The 2,500-nt window shown below is 37.5% G+C and overlaps 2 protein-coding genes across 2 annotated transcripts in view; one reads left to right on the top strand and one right to left on the bottom strand.

Moving 5' to 3' along the window:
• Positions 1-2,500, bottom strand: part of LOC133652725 (alpha-1,6-mannosylglycoprotein 6-beta-N-acetylglucosaminyltransferase B-like) — a 651,209-nt gene that overhangs the window by 393,603 nt on the left and 255,106 nt on the right. The window lies entirely within an intron of this gene.
• LOC133651504 (S-modulin-like) overlaps positions 1-2,500 on the top strand; it is a 16,184-nt gene that overhangs the window by 11,612 nt on the left and 2,072 nt on the right. The gene's annotated exons all lie outside the window — the stretch shown is intronic.

Here is a 2,500-nt window from a genome sequence, read left to right as displayed (position 1 = left end):
ATGACAACTAAGACACAAACACAGGGGTGCTGAAAACAGAACTGAGGGAATCAAAAACTAAACAAAACATGATCCGGGCAATGGATCATGACAATATCCAATCACAGCTCTTGAAAGGGGGGTGGGAGTTAGGTATGAGCCAATCAGATGCTTTTCCTCACGGTATAAGTAAGTCACTGCCAAAACCAATATGTGTGGCTCTAACGTGTAACATTTGTACACCAGGGAGATAGTGAACAGGACACATTTCATTGTTACTGCTATTATGCCACCAGTCCATTCTAACATCCACACAACTGTAAGTCAAATCTATTATGTGCTGCTATCAATGTTGCGCCAAAAACTGATTCCATGTCAAAAATGGATTCTCGCCGCCACGCCACGAAAGCATGTACCACTTTCGGGCTTCTTCTGTTCACAACTGATTACTCACTACATGTAGGACAAACACTTACAGTGGTGGACTGTTATCGATCCAATGTTCATGTGCTAAAACCTCTTTCTTCCTCAGAAGCGACATACAATATTACTTTGTTCATGCACATACCGGTAATTAAATATTAATAAAGTGTTTGGATGTATTCATTCAAGAGAGTTACATATATGATAATGAAGTACTTATACTATACTGTTTACGTGTCGAAGTACCCTTTAAAAAGCGAAAAATCTACCTTTTTTTTTTGTTTTTGTTTTTTGTCCTGTCCAGCATACTCAGGCAAATCATACAGTTGATGTTGATGCCCATATCGGCTGTACAAATTTACTTTATAAAAGAGAAGAGTGGGATACTTTCTTGATGCCTTATTTGTATTAGACTTTATTAAATGGATTAATATTATTTGGTGCAGCCGGGCCGGAGCAAGAGGGGATAGAAAGAGAAAAAAGGAAGACAGATGGGGAAATTGCGGGGGCAAGAGTGGGATAAGACAGAGAGAAAACAACAACAGCAAACACAACAATAACAATAACAACGACAACAACAAAACAACATCAGCAAATAGGATATGTACAAATATGTTGGCAATGAGGTGAAGACTTGTCCAGAGTGTACCCCGCCTTCTGCCCGAATGCAGCTGAGATAGGCTTCAGCATCCCCCGTGACCCCAAAAGGGACAAGCGGTAGAAAATGGATGGATGGAGGGATGATGGTAAAAGTGATAGCAAAGAAGCAGTTAGTGAAATAAATAATAATAATACAGAATTGACAATGAGAATTATTACACTCCAATAATAACAATAACAATAATTATGTCCATTATCAACAATACAATTGTTTCAAATGCAACAATACATATATGTAATGATAACTTGAAATACAAAAGAAAGCTGATAAATGGAGGGGAAGAAAGAGAAGCCAACTATATTAACCTTGTATATTGTTATAGTAACAATAGGTTAAGCTTTGTCAGTGTGCCATGTGTTAACCCAGTTACCCCTAGGGCGGGGGTCGGCAACCCGCGGCTCTAGAGCCGCATGCGGCTCTTTAGCGCCGCCCTAGTGGCTCTCTGGAGATTTTTCAAAAATGTATGAAGAATGGAAAAAGATGAGGGGAAAAAAAAATCTATTTTTTTGTTTTAAAATGGTTTCTGTAGGAGGACAAACATGACACAAACCTCCCTAATTGTTATAAATCACACTGTTTATATTAAACATCCTTCACTGATTCCAGTATTTGGCGAGCGCCGTTTTGTCCTACTAATTTTGGCGGTCCTTGAACTCACCGTATAGTTTGTTTACATAACTTTCTCCGACTTTCTAGGACGTGTTTTATGCCACTTCTTTTTCTGTCTCATTTTGTCCACCACACTTTTAACGTTGGGCATGAGTGCACAAAGGTGAGTTTTGTTGATGTTATTGACTTGTGTGGAGTGCTAATCGGGCATATTTGGTCACTGCATGACTGCAAGCTAATCGATGCTAACATGCTATTTAGGCTAGCGATATGTACATATTGCATCCTTATGCCTCATTTGTAGCTATATTTGAGGTCATTTAATTTCCTTTAAGTCCTCTTAATTAAATTTATATCTCATGACACATGTAATATGGCTTTTAATTTTTTGCGGCTCCAGACAGATTTGTTTTTGTATTTTTGGTCCAATATGGCTCTTTCAACATTTTGGGTTGCCGACCCCTGCCCTAGGGCAACAAGGTTAATATATGTTTGATGAAACGTGGTTATATGCATGAGTGTATGTATGTAATTGTACTTGTATATGTACAGTATGTGTATGTTTGTCAACCTTAAACGACATCTTAGTGATTCAAAATAATATTTTTGATATTGACACATTTGATATTCTAGTCATGTATACACAGATGAGATGTGTCAATATACAAATATTACTTTGCATCACTTTTTGGCAACCAAGAACGCATTGATTTAATGAGTACATCCAAACACCTTATTCCTATTTATTTTGTGCTTGAACAAATAACAGTTAATATTGTGTATAGCTTCTAAAGAGAGAGGTTTTAGCACATCAACATTGTATCAACA

This window comes from Entelurus aequoreus, linkage group LG06 (genome assembly GCF_033978785.1).
Source record: "Entelurus aequoreus isolate RoL-2023_Sb linkage group LG06, RoL_Eaeq_v1.1, whole genome shotgun sequence".
NCBI classification, from domain to species: Eukaryota; Metazoa; Chordata; class Actinopteri; order Syngnathiformes; family Syngnathidae; genus Entelurus; species Entelurus aequoreus.
Note: the sequence above shows the minus strand (reverse complement) of the source record. Positions and strands in the feature narration are given on the sequence as shown.